The 25,733-nt window shown below is 36.7% G+C and overlaps 1 long non-coding RNA gene and 1 pseudogene across 2 annotated transcripts in view; one reads left to right on the top strand and one right to left on the bottom strand.

The window, feature by feature from the left end:
• LOC110350789 (uncharacterized) overlaps window positions 1–25,733 on the bottom strand; it is a 166,274-nt gene that overhangs the window by 101,548 nt on the left and 38,993 nt on the right. The window lies entirely within an intron of this gene.
• Window positions 23,372–23,843, top strand: LOC101709976 (prefoldin subunit 4 pseudogene; annotated as a pseudogene).

The raw sequence follows: 25,733 nt of genomic DNA, 5'->3' as shown, positions 1-25,733 counted from the left end.
GCTGGACAAAGGAAACCTCATCACCCTTCTCAAATGTGATCTGGATAGAAATTATCAGAGAAAAATCTCCATCAGTGACTGTCTCTCTCAGGAAATACATTCTAATCAGATCGTGAGCTATAAATGCAACTACATCGCAGAGGACTCTGCAGCAATTTATGTTTAGGTCATCACAGAGATGAATGGTTTCTTTTACTGAGTCAGTGTTATGGACTGCTTGGAAAGGGTAAGTTGGGCACAGGGTTGTAGCTGTGATGGTCAGAGTGGTATATGGTTTTACTGGGACCAGTTATATTGAGTGTTGTTCTTCCGCCATCTTCTTCCCCAACCCAAGCAACCTGTAAGCACCTATCCAGGGAAGCCAAGTAATCCTCAAGTGCTATCTTTCAGTCACTGAATTAGGAGGATACAAGGTATGCTCTGTTCCTTGTAGTGTTTCATGTCAGTGGCTAGCCTAATTTCTGCCTATTTAATACTTTCAAAAGTTGACATTCTTCTGACAGCAGATACCTTAAAAGTGTTGATTAGATTTTAGTGAGTTGTTGATTGACCCTCCTTTGCCAAGATACTTGGAAGGCAGGCTATTTAATTTGAAATATATAAAAGTATGCATTTGTATATGCACATATTTCATATATATCCCCCTTTGGAGGGAGAAATGTAAAAACAAGTCTTCAAAAACTCTAATATTTGCTGATAATGTAACTTTGGAAAAATAATTTTATATCTCATCCAAATACGAGGACAATAAACCAAACGTCAAAGAATGGAAAACATAAGCTATATAAGTATTTGACACTTAAGTGTACAATACATGGTTACTTTAATAAACTGATAGCAATAAAAATAAATTAGAGGATCTTTTCATATGAGGTATTACTGCAAAAATTCAGTACAAGCAGAGGTTGATTGATCTTTCTGCTTTAATTCATTTTTGTACCTAATGCCTGGGTGGATAAATGGATCAGGTACTGTATCTCCACTGCTCTCACTCATGTGACACTGAAGTAAATCAGACCGATGATGATCTGACATCTTCATGTCTTCCCCAAGGTTCTAACATTCAGGCTATACTCAACCCATGTATCACGTTTTAGCTTCTACAAGCCTAAGGAGTGAAGGAGCAATAACATCTGTACCATGTTTGCCTCTGTTTTGATTTCCTCTCTTCCCTTATGACTTGCTTGCTTTGTGGACCACCCTTCTTGACCTACAAACTAAATTTGGTCTCTGATTTTTGAGGAATTACATGGCTTTGACCTTCTACTGCTTTTGACCTCTGACATTGTGATCCACCTTGGTTACATATGCTCTTTCTAATTCAGCTGTTAAGTATAATTCTCAATTTTGAGCTTTTCTCTGTGTGTTTGGCTTTCGAGGTCAGTCATGGCCCATGGATCAGACTGACAACTCCACTGTATACTCAGTGTAGGTTGCAGATTTAACAAGTTGAGGTAGGCATATTTGTGTCATGGTTCCTAAAAGATTTAAATATAGATTACACAGGGTGTGTGGTCAGGTTTTATAATAAGCAGAACTTGTTCAATCACTACTGCATTATGAATTATATGCCTCCTACTTGACAAGCCACAGTCAATTTTGTGTTTCCTTTTGGCAATATGCTACACCCATTTTTACTTTGTAGCTTCTAAAACCTGTTCATTATATAGCTTTTTTGGTACTACTACAAATCCAGCAAATCGTTCTTTTACTTCTTCACGCTTCTGTGTAAAGAAAAACACATTACATTTTTCCTAATTTTCATATTTAGATTTTCTAAAATGTGATATGAATCAAGTGTTTTTCACTGCTCTAACTGTTCCATCTCCCTGTCACATCATTAGTGGATACTAATGACATTTCAGTTATCCTTTTTACACCCCACTCTTTAAATGCTATGTCAGATGTGTTCTGACATAGACTGTTCTCCAAGGGTTCATGAAACCACTGAGGAAATCTTTACCTTTTTTCTCTGAAAAATAGTTCATAAAAGAATTTATTTGTGTTGTTCTTTTTTAGACTTTGTACACCAAAAAACAATGTCAAAAATTTTGATTTTTTTAAACACTCAATAAATTGTACAAATAAAATTAATGAAAAAAATTCAAAAACATAGTACTCAGATATTTCATTATAGTAACAGAAAAATGGACAACTATAGAAAATTGGCAGCAAGAGTAGGGCCACTGGTATAACTATACCTAAAAACGTGGAAACAGCTTTGAAAATGGGCAGAAACTGAACCTGTTTGTAGAAGTAGTCTAGAAAACACTTAGAAGGCTATAAAGTGGAATATTATGGGACATTTCTGATAAAGGCTCAGAAAAAAGAGCACTAGAGAACAGTCTCAGGTGGAAATGGGAAATGGATTGGAAATTGAAGCAAAACCCATCCTTGTTACATCATTGAGAAGAACTTGGGTAAACTGTGTCCATGCCCTAGAGATTTAAAGAAAGCTGACTTTAAAAATTATGCAATAGGGGCCCAGGATTTAGCTCAGTGGCCACCTGCCCCACAAGCACAAGGACCCCAGTTTGATCCCTGGTACCAAATAAATAAATAAATAAATAAATAAATAAATAAATAAATATGATGCAACAGTTTCTTTGGCAGAAGAAATTTCTAAATGTCAAAGCACTCAAGCTGTGACATGAATATTATTGGCCATGTCTAGTCAAATTTAGAGGCAAACTCAGAAACAAAATGAAACAACAGAAAGATTTGGAAAATTTGCAGACTGACCATGGAAAGAGTCAAAAGCAGGGTGAGGCCACTGAGGAACCACTCCTTGCATGAGGACAATGAGAAAGAGATCCACAGGATATCTCAGAAATTTGTGAGGCTGCCTCTCCCATTACAACCCAAAAGCCTACAGGGCTCAATGATTTCAGGGAAACCTTGGTCTCTCTCAGCTGGTTCACTGCCAAGGGCTGTGTTAGGGTTTTATTCCTTGTTTCCTAGCAAAGTGCTCTGAAGCTGCAGCCAGGCTTCAAGTGAGTCTAGCCATGGTCTATGTTGGTGACTGACCTTGATGGCATCTGCATAGTAACTTAGAGACTTTCTGTGCTTCAAATGCATAGAATGCAAGAGTTATGGGTTTGGGCTGGGGATTTAGCTCAGCAGTGCTGCTGCCTGCCTTGCAAGTGCAAGGTCCTGAGTTTGATCCCCAGTACCAAAAAAAAAAAAAAAAGTTATGGGTTCATGATAGCTTCCAGTAAAATTAAATCCTTTGAAGTCCAAGAGAAGTTTGTTTCAAGGTCATAACCCCTACAGAATTTATCTGTTGGTATACCCTATTGAGCCATGGGAGTGGAGACCCCACAGGGACAATAGAGCCAGAACCATTCAGTGCGAGCTGAGAAAGCTGCTAGTATTAGCTCTTGGTCCGTGAGAGTAGATCTGTGGCCTAGAACCAGGAAAACAAAAGAGGCAGGGCTGCCCAAAGACTTCAGAGGGTCCAAACCCCTCCAAAGTTAGCACAGGATACCGGATTTAGAGGTTTAGGATATAATATCTTCCTTACAAAGTACTGGTCTTGCAATGGAACAATTATCCTTCCGTTTTTCTCACTTTGGTGAGAGGAATGTATATCCTTTCCCAGTTCTGCAGTTTTATTTTAGAAGGATGATTTGTTATTGATTTTTCAGGCTAACAACTGGAAGGAGGTTCCCTAGAGTCTCAGATGTGACTCTAGATTTGATCTTTTGAGGAAAACTGAAATGAGCTGACTCGAGGAAAACTGGGGATGAAATGAATGCATTTTTCATTGTAAGAAGGATGTGAACCCCAAAGGGGAAGGAGAAGGGGAAGAGAAAGTAGGAAGGGTGGAGGAAAGGAAAAAAGGGAAAGGAAAAAATATGAGAAAAAGAAAAAATGGGAACAAAGTCTTTGTAAATAGGGAGGGATGGAGGTGTTGAAGGGAAGGCAGGGGAAAGGGGAAAAAACAAGAACCAAGAGAGATTATATAAAGGTACAAATTCCCAATGATGAATGTCATCATATTGTATGCTTAAAATGTACCAATAAATGTAATGAATAAAAAACATATTACTCGTCCCATTAGATTGACACCATGTTGAGTACAGTACAAAATATACATGATCACTATTATTTGATAATGGAAATTTAATTCACAAACCATTAATCACTCTTTTAATACACCTATGAATAAAATTTTTTGTTTTATTAAAGAAGGATGTGAACCTTGGGTGCCAAAGGCAGGATAGTATGATTTGGATGTGGTCTGACCTCTGTTATGGCTGTATCTACATGTCCCCCCAAAGCCTCATGTGCTCATAAGTGGAGCTTTTTGGAGCTGCCTGGATCTAAAGCATGTGATACTGGGATTAATGGTGTGTGGTACTAAATTAGTCCACTGATTGAAATTAGCATAGTTCTGGATGTGAGTAATGGAAAGCATACAGTAGTGGTTTACATTCTAGAGAAATATAACCACAGAATAACAGAAAAAATAAATGAGCTCTTTCATAAAGGGATGTGTTCCAGTGACAGAATTATGCACATATTCAAAAAATGCTTTGTCTTAGATAACTGAGATAGAAGCAAACACAATCTGCTTCAGAAATTGTGTCTTTCATAATGATAAATATCTTCATAGTAAAAATATTTTTCTCCTAGTTTGAATAAATTGTCTCATGGAAAAGTAAAAAAAGACAAAAAAGTATTGTTCCTAAATTATTTTATATAATCTATATTGTAACAAACACCAGTAAATTAAATATTTTAGTGGACATTGACCATCTCTACTTCCTTTCACAGATAGACAATAGAGAACAGGAGTGAAGAGAACTTCCTCCATCTTCATCCACACTGCACCACTTACTACTTTGTGCCCTGAGAAAGTTCTAAACTTTTCTATACCTTAATGTCCTCCTTCACAATGCAAGCATAAATGTAATATTTACATCTTAGGGTTATTCTGAGAGCTAAACGAACTAAGTTGTCTATGTAGTAGCTATTATTGCTTCATAGAGAATTATTCTCTATTTCACTCCTGAAATACTTGTATACCAACTTCATATTTGGTTGCTTATTTATCATTGCCTAACCAGACTGGAAACATAAAAGAGCCAGATCTTCCATTTTCAAATCATCATTGTACCACCAAGGTTCTATGGACAACGAAGCCACTCAGCAATTTTTGTTGATTAATTAAAATTGATTCCTCACTAAGCACCTCAACATTTTAAGAGACACATGCCACTTTGTAAATGCATCAATTATTTTACCAAATATGTTAACAACATGTTAAACAGCATTGTATTGCCACTTCCTGTCACTGAGACAAAATACCTAGCACCCACAACTTAAAAAGAGGCATATTTTGGCTGATAGTTTTCAGAGGATTTAGTCCCAGCTTGCTTGGCCCCAAGGCAGAAAGCTCCAGGTGGAAAACTGTGGTGTGCCAGAGGAATGCTGCTCAACTCAAAGCATCCAGGAAGCAGAGGCAGAAGAGCTAGGGAAGAAAATTCACCCTTCCAGGTTGTGCTACCTCCTGAAAACAAGTCAGCTATGAACTAATCTACTGATGGACTAATCCCTTAATGAGTATCGTGATTCAATCACCATGATTCAATCACCTTCCAAACACATGACACTTTGGGGACACAGTTTAGACAGAAACCATAACAAACATGTTCCTGAAAACTAGCAAAGTACACAGTAAGAATTTCAGATGCTGTAATTTTATTCCTGTAGCTATCTTTATTTAAATCAAATCGTCTCTTCTCAGTTGGATTAAAGTGTTACATTTAGTGGCTATTCCTGGTCTGTCTCCTTTAACATGATTTGCCTTTTCCCAGAAAGGATACATAAGGCTAAATGAATAGAGTGGAGGTTGGTCCTTCATACATACTATCCGTAATCAGAAACTACATCTGCATCATAAGAAACTACACGAGCCAATGACAAGCTCGTAGACAAGAAAAACTCATGAGAATGAAAAGGATAAGTGGTTCTTAATCTATGTGATGTGTTTTCAGGTCATGAGGAATTGTTCAGCCCCCCAAATACTTTCTCTAGTCTGTACACCAATCTCCATTTTGGGTTCTATGGCTTAAAATACAGCACATAGAGACGTATTTGCATTAAGAAACACTTGAAGAGCTAGAAAACCTATTACATGAATATAATCCTAGAAATATATGCTGATGGGAGAAAAGAAGGAAAATGATAAATTACTTATGAGTAAGTAATTCTAACTGAAAAAGTTTCCTCTCCCAGGGGAAGCAACGCTCCCAGGAAACAAAGAAGTGAGATGTACTGCATTGTCTGAGAACAGTTGAATTTGTAGGGCTATATCACCTATTTTAAGAACATCTGTGAGAACTAAGAAAGTCAGAATAAGAGATGTTACCAGATGTTATGCAACAGTATTATACAGTGAAAATGAAATTAATGTTTGCTTCAGAGAATTTTACTAGATTTTAGTATTACTAGATTTACTAGATATACAAATATATAATTTACCTCTTCTGAGCCTCAATTTCTTCTACAAATGACAATATGATGAGGTTATTAATATAAACTGAGACTACTTATCTTAGAGTGTTAGTATTGTGCACATTGCAAACTAAATAAAGGTTAATTCTTCTTCCTGTCTACTTAGTGAATTAATAGAACTTTTTCATCATAATGGTTTTGGAAGAATTTAATAAACTAATATATGCTATAAAAAGTTTTGAAAAGGTAAAACACCATACTGGCATTCATTGTTATTACTACTGGCAGATGAATTATGTCTGGTCAGTTGATAAGAAGGGGTGTTACATACAACCCATACTATTGAAATGGCTACAATGTCATTGAAATTGTTTCATGTCATAATTGTTGTCTATAAAGTGGAAAAGTCCTTGCCCTTGAAATTAAGAATGATGGATCTGGGCTGGGAATTTAGCTCAGTGGTTCCGCTGCCTGCCTCGCAAGCACAAGGTCCCGAGTTTGATCCTTGGTACCAAAAAAAAAAAAAAATGATGGATCTAATTTTACTTCTGATATTTATTATCCCTGTAAGTCACATTGTAACTGAGTCTTGATTTCCCTTTTATTAAATGGAAATGATTACACACATACTCAACAATAGCTGTAATATTTTAAATAGTTATAGAGCTGAAGCTCCTTAAAATTGTAGTAAGACAAAAGATTAGCGGAGCTATGGCTGAGTTGCTAATTTATGTTAGGGTCATTGTGAAGATGAACTGTATATCAGTGCTTCTCAAACATTTCAGCCACATCCCTTTAAGAGTAGAGCAGCTTAACCTGTATGCCCTTTTCCAAAGGGAAAAGTGGAACATAGTGCTACAAGTTTTACGTTTCTTTGATATTTCTTTATTATTTTATGCAAACAGTGTATGCTTCTGTGGAATAAATATTTTAATAAAAATCTACTCTCCCCCAAACCTTCCAGGAATAAACACTACATTTGCACACTTGTTTAGAATAATCCAGTACTCTTCCTGGTATATGAGTATGTGCACAGGGTAAGACACAAAGTTTCAAAAGGAAAGTTTTACAGAGCTGGGATTAATGTAATCACATCAGCATGTCTGTTTCCTCTAAAGGCAGCTGCACTGTCCCTATCAGAGGCTCCCCAGCTCATTTTACCAACTATATGTCCTACTCTTCTTCACTCCCAGGGAGGATACCCATTCAAGCAGCAAGAGTTCTCTGCCACAAGCATAATTCATTCCACTATCAACTGATATTAGGTCTTTTATATAACCTAACTTCTTTCCAGAAGAGTTTGTTAAATTGCATTCTGAATATTTTAAAATTATTTAGAATGCATCAAAATGTTTTAAATTTGAACTATAGAATGGCTAAGTCACAGATGATTTTTAATAATAGTGGTGAGTTCAATTTGTGTGGCTACATCCTAAGTTATATAATCAAAGAATGCAAAAACCGATTTGCTGTCTAAAGTAAAAATAAAAATTGCTGTTATGCTGTTTGTTTATAGATGTTTATCTGGACCTATGCTCCAGATATATATAAATGTAGGCAATTTTCATCTTCTAAATTCAATCTATAAAAATACCTGATTAATATTGTAATCCTGCATTTTAGTGTTCTAGCTATAGTATTAAAACTGTGTATTCCTCAAGACCAGCCATCATGTCTTATTCAAGTTTGTATCCTACCCATCATTTGGCAAGTAGCCTTGCTTTTAAAATAAGAGACTCTGAATAAGAAGTTTGCTCAATGCATGAATTATGGATCTTTCTCTAAATGCCCTTTGATATTTAATGACTAACTTGTCTCATAAAACACTCCTGAATACTACAACTAAAGCCACGATTGTGACCTTCATCACACACTCACACACAATTTTGGAATCAAACCAAATTTGTTTCTCTGAAGTTTTATGATTAAAATTCTTTCAGTCTGGGTCACTCAAGTAAAAAGCCTGTATACTGCAATTAGCAGTATCTCATCTCTAATAATGAAAAGAAATACAAACACTAAGAATTTTCTAATTTGCAATTTAAAAAATCAGTACACAGTTTTAACAAAACACATTTTAAAAATCAAATTTCTTACGTAACTATAATCTAGTGTGTCCCCACTGGATCCCAGATGCTCCAGGTTCCGCTATGTGGCTTTGCATGAGTATTGTTTTACATGGAACAGTGTGACAACCTACAGTAAATTCAGTATCATTGTTTTCACTGGCCTTGACTGATGAAATCTGAGTTTACTATTTAAAATAATCAGACATTTATGATGTGAGGTCTTCATGATACGATTTTGTCCTATTCACTTTGTTCTTTAAACCTCAAATCTCTGAATCTCTTTTTCTTCTTTCCTACCTGATCCTAATTTTCCAGGTATTTTTCTAGAAGTAAGTTTGACCTAAATTATGGAAAGCAGGGCTGGGGATTTAGCTCAGTGGTTTCGCTGCCTGCTGCGCAAGCGCAAGGACCCAAGTTCGATCCCCAGCACCAAAAAAAAAAATTATGGAAAGCAAATCATGTTAGCTTCTGAAAGGCACCCTAACATCTTCTCCTTCGACTCCGCTTGGCTGTCCTCTGTCCCTGGTGCCACTTGGGAGCTTCAGAACTACAGAACTTCCAGATGGAAGGGCCTCCGGCCACAGGCTTGTTGGGAAAGGGAACAGATGATTTGCCTTGAAGTTATATTTCATAGGCAAGTATACTCTTTATATGTTACAGATTTTAAAAAATTACCAAGTGTCCAAAGATGCTTTCATGTACATTTCTATTAGATATAAAAATCTAGAGATTAATTAAAGATCCCATGAATTTGAGTGAACTATAAAAGGTGGGTTTATAAAATCTAATCGGTGATGAGATATCAAAGGCAGTAACTGAGGTTGTCAAGTCTGGTGATGCTGCTGAAAGTGGAGAAGCTGAGAGACAAGATGAATTTCTGGCAGAAGAAAAAAGACTGTTGAGAGTTAAGCTAACTATTTGGCCACCACAGCAATAATTAAAGTACAATATTTTAATTTCCACAGAAGTCAGAGAATTGATCAGTCTATCACTCTTTGCTGAATTATTGTTCCATGTAATTATGTTAGCTTCCTCATATGTGAACTCTCTACAGGAGCAGAGGCCACGATATTGTAGTATAAAAACTGTATCTACTTTAATATAGTATGGGAGGCAAAATGCCACGTTCATCCTCTGAGAGTCCTAGCTGGGTCTGAGAATTAAATTGGCATGAGATAAATTAATTGGAGAGAAGCAAAAAAAGTTATTTAATACATTTTTTACATGGCACAAGAGCCCTCATAAGGAAATGAAGACTCAAGGAAGTCAGTTACTCGAGTTGAATTGGATAAAGAATAGTAAGTTGTGAAAAACAGCTAAATTATGTGAGGCCTAAAAAACAAAGTTATTTTTAAAAGTTCTGCACAGCGTAGAATTATTTTGGACTTGACTTTTCATCCTTGAGGATAAGAATGTTATTGCTTTGGTATAGCAAAGTTGTCTTTCACATAGGAATTTCTTCCTTGGCTTTTAAGAAACAGAAAAAAGGCCAGAATGGCCTTACAACTATGGTTTTTGTTAAGTGCCTTTAATTCAAAATAGTGAATGTGTCACAGTGGTATATTTTTTTAACACCTCAGTACCTCTATTAAATGCATCAGTTGGTCTCATTCTTCATGAAATTTTTAACCATACCACCAGTATTATTTTAATGTATTAGTCTTGGATATATTTATTCATGTTATAGGTACTTACTACCTTAAAATAGCATCATAATTTATTTTAAATTTAAATCTAATTAAAACCATTTACACAGAAACTAATAAGGTAATTCCTAAAAATGTGAACCTTAAAAAAAAAGTAACAGATGTTTAACATCATCCTGTAAAATATAGCACTTATATGAATAAAAAGAAATATGATATTCACAAAAATTTAAATAGACACAATGTAATTAACCTTGTTGAAATTTAGCCAGATTAATATAGTTTGGCCTAGTGAACTTGATGGCAATGTCTCTTTAGTGCCAACATCAAGACATTTTTAAAAATTAAATCTTAAAAAGGCAATTCAACAGTAAAACTTCACATCAATGAAGAGCTAAGAGAATTAATTCCAACTTTTATTAACTTGCAATATAACATAATGCAAGTCTTGTACAACATCCTGTGTCATTTTAGAGAAGCAGCTACAATGTAGATTTTAATAAAGCTTCTCAACTCAAAATTGTACTTTGCACTTGAGGATACCATCATACATTGTCCTTATAATACCAGTGCTCCCAAGACTGAAATAGAAATGGAAAGAATCTTTTTTTTACTTACTTGTGTTAGTTTCTGGGGCAATGCTGAGTGTAAGATCATAGACTGGAAACATTCCAGATAAGAAAATTCAGCCCCCTTAATATTTGTAAATGCTCATTCACATTCTAGGCATGATGGCATTAGACAAAAAAATAATTTAATCACAAATTAATATTTACTTTTTAAATAGTAATGAATTCTTTTTTTATGTTTTGGAAGATTTCATCCTTGAGTAAGTATCAGAATCCATAAAATACAAACACTCTTAGAATAAAGTTGTATTTTTCTAGCTGATAACAAAACAAAGTATCATGCTTAAATCATGGCTAATGTCATGTACCTGAGGGTTGGAGTCCTCCCCACCCTTCCACACACACCAAGGGGAAGAAAGTAAGTTTATACATAGCTCACTTGCTGTCTTTCCTGTCTGAAAGCTCAGAGAAACAACGGTAACATTGTAATTGTTTTATGATTTTAACTCTGCTGGGAACCTTCTCTAGTAAGTTTCAACTGCGGGTATACATTTGATGAAAATCTTAAAAGCAATTGAGTGGTATAAACTGTTGACTTTTATCCTTCCCTATCATGAGTCTCTTATTCTTTGAAGGATCTTTACCTGGGAAGCTTTCAACTTGCATTGTCATTTGAAATTGCCTGCATCCAGAGATAAAACAAAATTAACTTTTCAAGGACATGATGGTCTAGAAAGTGGAAAGTTATTTAGGAACTAAACATAAATTTAAAATCTAATGAGTGCTCCACTGAATTTAAATTTTTTTAATAATCTATTTTCTTGCTTATGTCTATAGGAACTGTATTTGGAGTTTGTTTTTTTTTAATCCTGCAAAACAGACCACCTATATCATTTCTTCCTTGAATTAGTTTTATATTATTTTCATATCAGTTACTGTACAACTTACTGAGCTAAAAGTAAGTTACAGGTATCACAGATTTTCTAAAAGTTTCTTAATTTTAACTATTTCGTACTGTGAAAATCATAACATAAACATTGATTCATTCCAATATATTCAATAAACTCTCACTATGTATGTCAGGCTGGGCTTGAGCTCACTGTGTGTGTCCAGGACGATTTCAAACTTGCCTCAGTCTCCCAAGTGCTGGCTGGGATTACTGGAGTGTGCCATGACACACAGCTAAATCACTTGAATCTAATTTGAGGTTGTAAGTGGCAGCCAAAATTGAGCAATGACCAGTTTACACTAGCAGTAATTTTTCACATGTGAAAGACAGACAGGAGAATCTGAGGTGTGGGTGGATTGATCTACTGCTAAAGGCAGATGCAATTATTAACCTCTGAAGAACAAAGGGATAATAAACATTTTTAATGTTTAAAATGTAGAGCAAAAAGCAATCCAAGACTTATTTTGTACATTTATTCAACCAATATTTATAAAACAGAAATGAAATGGAAATGGATTCTATCCCTTAAAGTTGACTGGAATATTATTGGTTATCAACTCAAATTAAAACTTTACCCTACTAATGAGATGCATTAATGGACAGCTTATGAAGTTTTAAACATTCTTCACAATCCCTTCAATGTTAGCATAGATAGAAATGAAAATTATTTGCTCTATGACCTTAATTTAATACTCTTACATCATTTTATATTATTAATTATTTCATGGGCAGCCACATCAGAGCTCAGTCCCATGTGTTTCTTCTATTTTCTCTAGCATTTTTTAATGAGAAGGCAAATATTTCAGAGCCACAATAAATCAGTATAAATGTCAGAAAATCTCATCAAGGTAACTGAAAAAGAAAAATCAAGGAAGTCTAAGCCTCAGTACAGAACCAAAGTGTTGCCTTGGGTGATGGGGTCCAGAACAGGTTCCTAGGTTCTTCTGTGCAATGAAGAAATGAACATGGAATGCAACAGTAAGGAAACAGGAGCAAAATTTAATCATACAACAGTATACTCAGCTGACGGGGCTCATGCAGACAAAATGGCACAAATGCTGAGAGAGTGGGTTTAGGGATTTAGGAAAACCTCCCACTGGATCTTCCAAGGTTTGACTGGCAATACGACTGACAGGCTGCTGAGACATACACTGCAGTTGTATCCATCCTATAATCCACTCTGTTATAATTGGATGTATGACATGCATTCCATATGCATGAACCGTCAATGAGCTCTAGGTCATACCGGAGGATCTGGCACACTGGCATCCTGGATTGAAATCATGGAATTTTCCAATGCAGGTTCAGTGCTCTTTGTTTTTCTTATCTCTGCCTTAGGGTAGTAAGTTTTTACAATGAAGGTTGGGGGGTTGGCCTTGGGGCGTTGCTCAGGTTCAGGTGAGTGAAAAGGAGTGATCTAGCTGTGAGTGGAGGGAAGCAACTCTGCTATCTAAATTAAGTGTCAAACAGATACAGACTTTAGAGAACATAAACAATACATTCATTTTTATTAAGATATTACATTAAAGAGCCCTAGTTATTTGTCCAGTTCATAATAGGGCAGTGCTAGTTAGTCCAGGCTTCTGGTTTTTATTCCTGTATTTGTTCCATTTCTCCTCTCTGCCATCAATGTTTCCATAACTGAGAAATGTACCTCAACATGAAATAAATTTTTTTAAAGAATGATAGCAATTAGATGACCTTTCACTCTAAATAATATTTCATTATCTACTTAGATATCTATTTTTCATACTATAATATCTCCTGGTTCCAATTTTTGTTGAATTTTATATTTAAATAAATTCAATTCTCATTTTCTTTCAATTCTCGTTCAATTCTTTTCTTTTGTGTTTTCTTCTTCTTTCTTCCTTTTCTCCCTCTTCATATTTTTAAGATTATGGATGTTTTCTACTATGGCATTTTGATCTATAAATAGCAAGTAAGATCGTTTGAACAACAGGGAAGGCAGATACAGACTTTGCTGGACATATACTGTCCTTTATCTTTTGCTTTCAAGTTTGTACCTCAGACAGTGCTATCTCTGCGCATAAGGGAACTGAAAACACTCCCTATTAACTCCATTGGAATCTAAAAGATATATTTACCTCCTCTTTCCATCATCTTCTTGATTAATCACAAAACTGTTCTAATTTTTGTCATGAAAATTTTCAAATTCATTCCACCTTTTCCATTTTCCCCTAGTATTCTTAACCATTCTATCTCTCACCTAGATGGTTGTATATACTTCTAATTTGTCTTTTAGCCCCCATAGCCCCAGTTCTGTACTACCACCAAAGGAATTATCTAAATTAAAAATCATCAGAAAAGGCCTCAATGGCACTTAAGAAACTGTTCATGCTCGTTACTTTGTCATACACAATTCCCTGAGATCCTACCTTTTCCATGTTATTATGAGGTCACTTCAGCAATTCTGAAATCCATATCCTTCAATGAACATTTTTTATATCTTACTAACTTCAAAACATTTTGAGAAATCAGTACTGGTATCATTTCCTCCAAAAATCCTTCACTGGCTTCTCATCTTGGAACTAAATATCTTATCTTCTGAGGTCTTATGTATATGGTCTGCATCTCTTACAAAATTGCAAGCTCCTTTCGTAGAGTGGAATGATCTCCTGAAACACTGTGTGTATTCATTGAAAAGAGGTCTAACTCTTTAATCAACTGTTTAATGACGTGACCCCAAAATGTGAATAAAATAAACTGCAATGGAGATTTTTGTGAGGAAAGATCATATTCAGACAGGAAAATAGCATGAAAGATTTCACAATGGCAGTAGCACTTGATATGAACAACACAAGATGTGTGAAATCTAATAAGCAGTGTTCCATGAAAGGATGTGTCAGAAAAAGATGTCAAAGTACAAAAGTGACAGATTTGTCAGAAAATATGATGTAGTCCAGCTTAGCAAAAATGAAACACATGGTTAGTGTAAAACAAGAGTGGAAGGTAGGACTAGAACAAAAGGAGGAAGGATTTTTTACTGGCAAACTGAAATAGTGACCTATGTTTAAAATAATAATAGCTATCATTAATTGAACACTTATCTTGTGCCATGTGCTATTATAATTACTTTAGTTGCCCCCACAATTAATCCATGAGATGTGCACTATTATTATTTTACAGATAAGAAAAATAAGGCATACAGAGGATAAGCAAATTATTCAAGATCACACAGCTAGTAAATGTAAAAACAGATTTAAAACTGGGCAGTCTGGGAAATTCACCTTTTTACATATATTGTGGGCTATAAATTAAAGAAAGAGAAACCAAATGGATGGATTTATTTTTAACCAACCAAGTAGTAAATTTAAGTTCTGGTTGTAGACTTGATTGGTTGGTTGAAATCTAGATTACATCGTGGCCCAGGATGAATAAAGTTGAGAGACCAGCACTTTTTTTTCTGGGTAATGTAAAAAGAATAGGAAGAAATCATTTTGCTAGATTTTAATATGTGACATACCAGCCTAGCCCTTAACTCGTTTCTAAGAGCCCAGAAGCTTGTCCTTTTATTAAGACATTCAGAAACACAATGGGGTAGGGCAGTATTAGCATTCTTGAAAGGTGCTATTATCTGTAGGCAAAAATAGTTTCCTCACTGTCAGTGGGAAAATTTATATTGTTGGGATAGTAGAGGGCAGGCGGTAACATTTACTGATCAGTGGAAATATGGGACCCCAGCCACAACAGACAGTAGAATCACAGTAGTAAAGAGCATAGCTTGACATCATAAAAGGGTTTTTGATACTGTCTAATTAACCACCATGTCCCTAATGACTTAAATTATTACATATCTAAAAACATTTAGGTCAATCAAATGTAAATTGAATAAAATCAGTAAAATGTCATGATTCTTCAATTATGAGACCTAAAAAGTACAGGAAGTCAGATACCTTTAAGAATGGTTTCTATAATAACATTGAAGTATATTCTCAAATTCTTCCCTAGTCTTGGCCAGGACCTTTAAGTTATTTACTAGTGTTAGTTGAATATTGGAAAAGATAGATGCATAAAGTTTTGGGAGACTCTCAGTCTTCTGCTAACCTATGGAAATCTAGAATGCCACTATAATACACTGTTCAGAGTAAAAGTCTAGGTCTATCTCACGGACAACTCATTCTCATATTTCCTAGTACCTGAGTTAAAATATGAATGGATGTACTCAACAACTAGCTGAATTCTGGATAGTATGATATCATGAGTGAAAAGGAAGCCAATGGAATTTTCCTTCCCTAAGAAGAGTAAGTATAAAGCAGCACTGTATCTCTGATGGGAGTCGTTAAATTAGTGCTATCATTAATTAACTGAAAGATGCAGGGGACTTGATTCCTTCTGTGTCCCCTTTTAATTTGCCTTTGGTCTGTAGAGAAAATCAATAAGGCTTTTAGGTCAATAGACTAAGAAGAGTTTAGTCAATAGTTACTCAAATTCAAGCTGCTGAACCAAATATGTCTCATAACAAAGCAAATTTGAAGGGCTCTCCGGCTTAGCATATAGTTGGAAACTTTTTTTTCTCCATTATAGCACCAGAAACAGTATACTTTTACCAGACATGGATAGCATATATTCTCACTCTCCTGTATTGTGGTATATCAGCTTTGTGTGGTATGTCAGTTTGGTTTGGTAATTTCTGCTTTTTTGCCATAATTTACAGGAATGATGATATTACCATCCAATAGTAAATCAAATTATACTAGTACACTTATTATTTCATGAAGATAGGTTCTTATCAATAGTAATAAGCAATTAGCCTAATGGTTCTGATAAAACATATGTAGAAAAAAATGGTACAAGATAAACTCCTTGAAAATATGAAAGGGTCAACAGATAAGAGTTCATCAGAATATCTTTGACAAAGTGAAAAGCAACTTACATACCTTGTACAAAAGCCTAAACTATGAAAAATTATATTTGATGCTCCTGTTTTAATTTTAATTTGACATACATATTTTACCATCTTACTCTAAACTACTAAGCAATGCATAAGGTTGCCAGTTGGAATCCAGAGAAAAATAGGGGAGCTGATAAGGAGGTAGAAAAGCATCTGTGCCTCTGAGCTTTTACGAACTGGTGGATTTCTTAGTAGCTGAAATGATTGCAGCTGATTGGGGTGCCTTGCAGAGCCAAGGCAGGGCCCTGGAAGAAAATCATAGCACACACTCATTGACAGCCCCCTGAGGAAAAACAATATCCTCACTGGAGAATAATTCTTTTCTTTAGAAACAGTTGTAACCATCTTACTGAAGTCTGAAAGACTGATGATAAGTCAATCATGAGAGACCAAGTGGCCATGTACCCTGAGTTTTCCAACATAAATTAGATGTTATAGGACCCAAAAAATCATCAAATGAGGTGTTCTCAATAATATATCAAGTCAATGCAGATATATGAAAGTGCTCTGACACATCAGTAAATTGTACAAGCAATTGCCTAACTTACAAGTAAATTTATCTCTGCTCTTAACTGCAGTGTTTCTGGTCTCTCTTAGAGTCTCACGAAAAGGACTCTATTGCCAGCTGATTCAGAGAAAAAACATTTGATGTTGTTTTACACAAACATGGCATGTAAGAAACATGTAGATGCAGGCTGTTACAGAATTTTAGAACCATTAAAAAGGCCCTGATAGACAGTAGGGAGGATTTATCTTCGCAATGGGTACCAGTCTATATGTGGCTGGAGTATTGCCCTTCAGGATGTGATACATGCTTCAAACAATAATTCAATATAGTACATGATGCTGAGTCTCTCAAAGCCAAACTGCATGGGCCTGGGAATGAAAGAGTAAAAGAGTCAACTCTTGCTAATTTACCTTCAATTCTCTCATAATGTTTTTTTCTCATTGCTATAACTTTGTTTAGAGATTTTAGTAGTGATGATTTCTCCAAGGCTAATTCTTCCCTTATACCTATTAATAATAGAACACTGAGGATTCATTTAGCATTTGCCTGCCCAATTAGACACAAAAATGTACAATTTTCCACTGCATCTTCTGTAGGCATGTGGTTAAATTCTGACTAATGAAATGTGAGTAGAATGATGTTTAAAAGTTGTAGGTCAAATCTTGTACCAAGAAAAATGTTCAAACTCAACTTTCTTTATTTGCACACTCATATGGGCTGGAATTCACAGATGTAATGCAGGTGAGCCAATCTGACCATGCAAACTATCTATCACTACCTATCAACAAGATAAAACAAAATAGAAGGAACCATTATATAATCTCATGAAACAGAGATATATTTATGATCTAAACAATCTGCCAAAACTTGACTCATGTGAGAAGGAAATATTTTGTTTGCATTATCATATTTTGTGGGGGGTTTTTTTCAAAATACCAGATCATGCAGTTTAGTTCTATAATTATAACATCACAAAAGGAAGGAATGCTTTCAACCAAGAAAATAAAAATAATCCCAATGCATTAGCAGATCGGATTGCCACTTGGTCATTTCAGAATGCTCATGTCACTAGGACTGAGTGGACCTATCACTGGACCACAAGAGATAAAAAGTAGGTTACTGTGTTTACTAGGGTGATTAATATATCTTAAGGAGAAATAGAGTATCTCCTATATTGTGAAGATAAGAAAGAATCTGTTTGGAAAATGAGAAATCTTGGGGCTTCCTAGTTCTCCTATGAGCAGGAATATTGGAAGCTCCCAGAAGGAATAAACCTTGATTTACTATCTGTCATCAGAGGAAAAGAAAATTTAGAGTGGATGGTATGATTGTTAATACTCTATGTCAGCTTGACTGAGACAAAAGGTGCTAAGATATTTATTTAGTCAAACATTATTTTGGTGTGACTGTGAATTTGTTTTTGGATGAAATTAACATTTGAATTATGAGACCGAATAAAGCATGTCACTCCCTTTAATATACATGGGTCTTATGCAATCAGGTGAAAGGCTGAATGGAACAAAAAATTTAGTCTTTGGAATCAGAAGGAATTGCTTCCACTATACTAGATGGAGTGAAAAATTGTTGTTCTTTTTTTTTTCCAATCTGGATTTAGTCAGAAATAGCTCATCTTGGGTCAGCTAGCTTTTTAACTAGAACTTACACCACTGGCTGGTTCTCAGGTCCTTAGATTCAGACTCAAACTACACTACTTACCCTTCTGGGTTTCCAGTTTGCTAACTGCAGATCCTGATACTTTGTCTCCATAATTGCATGAGCCAATTCCTTATAAGTCTCAAAAAATGAGGCAGGGGCAGGGGAGAAAGACACAGAAAAAGAAATGTCTTTTTTGAGTGTGGTGCCAAGGATCCAACCCAGGGCTTCACACATGCTAGGCAAGTGCTCTATTGCTAAGCAAAAGCTAAAACTCTTAGATATATATATATCCTATTAATCTATTGGTTCTATTTCTCTAGGGAACACTAACTAATACAGGTGGAAAAGAGGGTAAGTTATCAATACCTACATGTCATAAAAGTTGTATACTAAATGAACTGTAGAAACTATCAATATTTTTGGTATTGATATATAATATGCCTTCTCTTTTCCCATTTTTGCATACTACTCTAAATAGGATCTTCAATTTTACAAGTAGTGATAAACCTTACAATGTTACAGCTTACAAAAGAGCAGCAAGGACTAGATATCACAAAGAAAACAATGTAAGAACCAATCAGACTTTGGATCTTCATTCTGGAGGGAATTTGTGTATTGGAGACCTTTCTTGTTACTCAGACAAAATACCTGACACCCACAATTTAAAGAGGAGTTTTAGTTTTGGCTTAGTGTTTGGGGATTTAATCCATGGTCAGCTGACTTCAAGGCAGCAATATTATGACTGAACATCATGGCAAAGCAAACATGCTTAGCTCACGGTGACCTGGAAGGAGAGTTGGGAAAGAGAGGAGGAGCCAAAGGACTAGTCATGGAACCCAATACCATCCCTCCATTATCAACTCCAAAAGTGTGTTTCACCAATGCCCTGGGCATATCCCAAAGTTAACACCCTAACCAAACCATTGTATCCCACTTATGTCAAATTGATATATAAATATATCTCCTTAAACATACTTAACACTCAAATAAAGACAATAGCAAGTTTGTAATTCCATATAACGTAATACAAATACACCACATACAACTAGATACACAACGATCCCTTCTCCAAAGTCTCAATGGTTCTAGCACATTTCAAAAGTTCAGGTCAAAGTCTCTTCTGTGATTCATGGCAAACATTTAGCTGTTAACCTCTGTAAAAACTCAAAAACAAGTTATTGTGCAATGGCATATTGTAAAAATTCCCATTATAAAAGAGAGGAATAGATCCATAGAAAAGAAATAGACAAAACCAAAACCAAAACCCAGTAGGACAAACATCAAATCTTGTAACTTCATGTCCAGGACCCCGGACACATAGTGGTGAGATGTGAGTTACAGAGGGTGTAAGTGGTCCCACTGTGATAGCTTTGCTAGTTGCAGCTCATATGATCTCTCTTAGTCTGGCTCCACTCACAGTCTGTAACTTTCCTTGGCAGATGTTCTATGTTCAGCTTGTCGGGATCTATCTACACTGAACCTTTGGCTTCATTCTAACCACTTCATGTCGTGCCCTCTTAGAGGCTCCTTCTCTGGCAACTTGGGCCTTCCTTTGAAATCTGAGTAGAAGCCTCCCTAACCCCATAACTCTGACATTCTGCATACCAGTAAAATCAGCATCATGTGAACAATGTCAAGGTCTGCTACAATGGAAACAGTAGTTAGGCCTCCATGGACCATGCATGTAGCAGCCTCTTATTGCCTGGATAGCTGGGCAAAGTGAAATGAATCCTGGGAGCCAATCCCTAGAAAGCCCTTCTCAAGTAGGAAGCCCAACAGCTCTCTTCTCAAATGAAATTTCTTCTATCAGGTTAATAAGTCCACCATCCTTTAAATCTCAGTCTCCTGCAAAGTCTCAGGACATGGGAAAAATGCAGATAAACTTTTTGTCACTGTGTAACACACATGGCCTCTAGTCCAACTCCCAATGGAATTCCTGTTCCCAACTGAAACCTCCTGAGCCTGACCTCTACTGTCCACATTCCTATCAGTATTTTGATGACAGCTACCCATCAAGCTCTGTTTTCAGAATGCTAGGGCTTCTCTATCCCACATGTCCAAGCATTTTCAAACTCCTCCACAAACCAGTTTGAAAGGCTTGTAAACAATATGGTAAGATACAGTCACAGCAACGACCCCAATTCTCCTATAACAACTTCCTATATTAGTTAGTTTTATTGTCATTGAGACACAGTACCTGATACCCACAATTTAAAGCAGGAGAGGTTTAATTTGGATCACCTTTCAGGATATTCAGTCCATGGTAGGCTAGCCTCCAAGGCAGAAATATATAATGGAAGGGCATGGCAGAGCTAAAATGCTTAGCTCACGGCAGCTTGCAAGTAGAGCAAGGAAAGAGTGCCAATGAAAAGAGGGCAAAGGACCAGACATAGGTGCCAAATACCATTCTTCCATGACCAACCCAGACACACCCAGAAGTATGCTCCACCAATCCCCTGGGCAGATCCCAAATTCAGACAAGTTGACGCTCCACCTTGACCACCATAACTTGTTCTTTCATTTTTATGAAGAAGAGTTAAATTAAGTCAGATAAAAACATTTTCACAACTACTATTTGTAGAAGTTTAAGAATGGAAAGCAGAAAGTATATATTTATTGAACCAAAAATGTGGCAAATACGTGAACTGCTGATCACTCAATATCTTTCTCAATCCCCTGATAGCATTATTTTCTGTACTGTAGAAGCTGAAAGTCTTTTTTTAAGCCTCTTCTAAACTATCTCCTATCTACAGTTTTGTATGTCTTTTAAGGTTTCCCAATCAAACAATTCACTGAAGATTTTACTGGAAATTGATTTATGTGGGTAGAAGGAGATCTTCCATTTACCTGATTAAGATCATAGTAAGCTCAAGCACTTCTCAAGCTGGAATCTTAGTGATACATTTTGGAACCAACAAAGAGAACCCAACTTGGGAAGATTTTCATCTGGAATTGTCTTGGTTTGGAGGCCAAAAACAATAGTAGCTATTATTTCCTGGTGATAACAAGGCAACAATTTCCTCAGACAGCCACTTTCATACTGTGTCACTTATAGAAGCCCAAAATTGAACTTCAGTTTTTACTGATACTATGGGAAATACCCAGTTGGTTTAGTAAAAAGTGTGGACCTTGTAGCTTGATAAAGTAATATGAATTTTATTACGTGTTTGATCATTTATTTAATACAGTAATCAATATATTCAAGAAAGCTTTAATATAAAAATTTCTCGAAATTGCCAGGCATGGTGGCACAGGTCTGCAATCACAGAAATTAGGAACCTAAGGCCGGAGGATCACTGCACATTTCAGGCCAGCCTAGGATACACAGTGAGTTCAAGGCCCAGCCTGAACTACATAGTGAGATACTGTCTCAAAAAAACCCCAAAACATAATTTCTTTTTTCCTCTGGATTAAAAGTGGGATGTATAGAATCAGCCCACTGCAGACAGGCAGGTCTGTGCAAGCCCTACCAAGGTCCCAAGTCGCGCGGAACACACCGAATCACCCCGCTGCAGACAGGCAGCCACCTGGTTCCACACTACAAAGACGCAGAGGACACCAGACTACCAGACCACGATACTGAGTCCCGCTGCTCCCAGCCCAGAGGTAGGGGTTTCTGAGCCGCCATCCCACTGCTCCTGGACCACAGTAAGGGGCTTCCCGGCCACCATCCCTACCAATGCTCCCGGCCCCTGTTCCACCGCTCCCAGCTCAGAGGAGGTAATCCGTGCAGGCGCTAACAGCCACCCGCCCCAGTCAAAATGAGAAAACACATAAATAGGTCTCAAAACCAGACTTCCAGATCACCTACAGCAACCCCAAAGGGAAATGAGATGGAACACTCTGATACTCAACCACCTGGACCCACTGAACTGGCAACAAAAGGGGATCTGGAAAAAATAAAATCAGAAATAATTTCTCAGATAACAGGAGAAATTGTGCTCCTAGTGCAAGACATGATTAATAAATCTAGAGAGGAGCTCAGGAACATGACGGAATCCCAACATAGGAAACAAATGGAATCCATAAAACAGATGCAAATAGATTTCCAGGAGATGAAAAACTCCACTGAAAATCTACACAGCAGAATGAGCCAATGTGAGGACAGAATTTCAGATAAAGAAGATAAGATTGCAATTAGTGACCAGGAAAAGAAAAATTGCTTCAAAATTATAAGGGAACATGAGAAATCAATCCAGCAGCTGCTAGAAGATGCAAAGAAGAATAACATAAGACTGATTGGAGTCAATGAAGAAACAGGAGAGAGTGGAGGTGGCCGGGCAGCGGCGCGGGGGCTCCGGAGCAGGGCCAGGGGACGCGTGGCCCCGAGGCCCGGGTTGGGGCCCGGCTGAGGCCCCGGGCCCTGCGGGCAGCTCTGCGGCCAGGCCCGGCACCCCAGCGTCTCCCTGGGCCTCCCGCATGGCCGGACCCTCAGGGGCTGGGGCCTCCTCTGCTGGAGCAGCCAGGGCATGCAGGGCACGCATCCCGCATGCGCCCGACCCCGACCCGGTCGGTCCTCAGCTCCCACGTCCTTCATGCATCCAGGGAGGGTGAGAAGGGTGAGGGCCTGCGGCCTGTGGACCCTGACTTCTCTGTGATCCTCCCAGGCCCTCTGCGAGGACCCTGTTCCCCCATTTTACAGATGGAGAAACTCGGACACAGCAATTGCTAGCGCTGTAGCGACTCAGCTGGCTACAGAAGATGTAAATGTTACTTTCGAAGATCAACAAAAGATAAATAAATTTGCACGGAATACGAGTAGAATCACAGAGCTAAAGGAAAAAATAGAAGTAAAAAAGAAACAACTCCAGAATTTAGAAGATGCTTGTGACGACATCATGCTCGCAGATGATGACAGCTTAATGATACCTTACTAGATTGGTGACATTTTCATTAGCCATTCTCAAGAAGAAACACAAGACATGTTAGAAGAAGCAAAGAAAAATTTTCAAGAACAAATTGAAGCCTTAGAATCCAGAGTAGAATCAATTCAGCAGGTGTTAGCAGATTTGAAAGTTCAGTTATATGTAAAATTTGGCAGCAACATAAACCTTGAAGCTGATGAAAATTAAACATTTTATAATACCTTTTTTAATTTGTTTAATAAACTTGAATATTGTTTACAATGATAATTTCCCTTCAAATGACACAGAAAGGAAAACTTTCCTTTTTTAAAGTTTTCATTTATTTAGTGGAAACTTGCCTATTTTCATGTCTTGCTTATTTATTTTATATTTTTAAAAGAAGGCAGTATTCATCTATGAATTTTGCATAATCATTATATCAATTCTAGGGGCCTTATGTCATGTTATTAAAATCAGTTAAACAAACAAACAAACAAAAAAAAACTATCTTTCAAAATGGATGGAGAAATAAGATACTTTCATGACAAAGAGTACCTTAGGAACTTCGTGAATACCAAATCAGCACTCTAAAGAATTTAACACAATATCCTAGGAACAGACATTGAGGATCACAACCCCAGGAAGCAAAGCAGAATGAACCCATCTGGCGTGACAAGAAATTAAATGTAAAGGGGGAGAACCCAACAAAAAGAAAAAGTCATGGCAATGACAACTCAATACGTTTCAGATATAACCATCAATGTTAATGGTCTCAATTCACCAATCAAAAGAAATAGACTGGCAGAATGGGTCAAGAAGCAAAATCCAACAATATGCTTCATACAAGAAACACACTTAATTCAAAAGGAAACTCACAGACTGAAAGTTAAAGGGTGGAAAACAATACTCCATGTGATAGGAACCCACAAAAAAGCAGGAGTAGCTATCCTCTTTGCAGATCAAGTAGATTTCAAACCAACACTGATTAAGAGAGATGAAGAAGGACACTACATCCTTGTAAAGGGAAGAATCCAAGAGGAAGAGATGACAATCATAAATATCTATGCACCAAACACTAGTGCACCCAACTATATGAAACAAATACTAACGGACATGAAAAGTCATATATGCACTAATACAATTGTAGTGGGGGACCTCAACACCCCACTGTCACAAATAGATAGATCAACTAGACTAAAAATAAGTAATGAAATACTAGAACTCAACCGAACTCTTAAACAAATGAACTTACAGATGTTTACAGAGTCTTCCACCCCACAAAATCAGAATACACATTCTTCTCAGCTGCACATGGGTCATTCTCAAAAATAGACCACATACTCATACATAGAACATGTTTAAGTAGGTGGAAAGTAATTGAAGTTATCCCCTGTATATTATCAGACCATAGTGGGATGAAATTGGAGATCCATAACAAAAGAAACTCAAAAAATTTCATAAACATATGGAAATTGAACAACACACTTCTGAATAACCAGTGGGTCACAGAGGAAATTAAAGAAGAAATCACACAGTTCCTTCAATTAAATGACAACGACAATACAACATATCGGAATCTATGAGACACAATGAAAGCAGTCTTATGAGGGAAATTCATAGCAGTGAATACGCATATAAGAAAACAGAAGGAGGCCAATTAAGCAACCTGATGCTGAACCTCAAGCTTCTAGAAAAAGAAGAGCAAGACAACCCCAAAGCTTATACAAGGGAGGAAATTATAAAGATCAGAGGAGAAATCAATGCAATGGAGACTAAGAGAACAATACAAAAAGTCAATGAAGCCAAGAGTTGGTTCTTCGAAAGAATCAACAAAATTGACAAACCCTTAGCCAACCTTGTCAGAAAAAGGAAAGAAAAGGCCCAAATCCATACAATTAGGAATGAAAAGGGTGACATTACAACAGACCCAGCAGAAATACAGAGGATCATCAATACCTACTTCCAGAACCTATACGCCAATAAGATGGACAATGCAGAAGAAATGGACAGATGCCTAGATACATACGAATTACCAAAGTTGAACGAAGAAGACTTAAAAATTCTAAACGACCCAATATCAACCAATGAAATTGAAAATGTAATTAAAAACTTATCAAC

This window comes from Heterocephalus glaber, unplaced genomic scaffold (genome assembly GCF_053883595.1).
Source record: "Heterocephalus glaber isolate CG9 unplaced genomic scaffold, H.glaber_assembly_v1.0 deba00001461, whole genome shotgun sequence".
Taxonomy (NCBI): domain Eukaryota; kingdom Metazoa; phylum Chordata; class Mammalia; order Rodentia; family Bathyergidae; genus Heterocephalus; species Heterocephalus glaber.
Note: the sequence above shows the minus strand (reverse complement) of the source record. Positions and strands in the feature narration are given on the sequence as shown.